This window comes from Cariama cristata, unplaced genomic scaffold, assembly GCF_000690535.1.
Source record: "Cariama cristata isolate BGI_N322 unplaced genomic scaffold, ASM69053v1 scaffold25621, whole genome shotgun sequence".
NCBI lineage: Eukaryota > Metazoa > Chordata > Aves > Cariamiformes > Cariamidae > Cariama > Cariama cristata.
The window spans coordinates 3-319 of record NW_009600182.1 but is presented as its reverse complement, the minus strand read 5'-3'; positions in this window follow the sequence as shown (position 1 = coordinate 319).

The window sequence follows — 317 nt, the reverse complement described above, 5'->3', positions numbered from 1 at the left end:
CGGGGCTTCCCGCCCGTCCCGGGGGCGCAGCACGGGACCTGCCAACAGGGCCTGGTCCCCGTGCCAGGGGACACCCTGCTCCTCTCCCTGCGAGCTCCTGACCCTGATACCAGCAGAGCCCTCAGGTCCCAGCCCTCTGCCCCCTCGGGCAGAGAGGGGGGATGCCTCCAAACACCAGCGGGACCCATCTCCCGCCTCCATCCCCAGCCCCGGGGTTAAAGCAGGGACAAAGGGACCAAACCCCACCAAGAGATGTCTTTGTGCGGCAGCAAAGCCCGGCCCTGCTCTGGCCTCCGCACAAAGGAAACAAAGGCTGG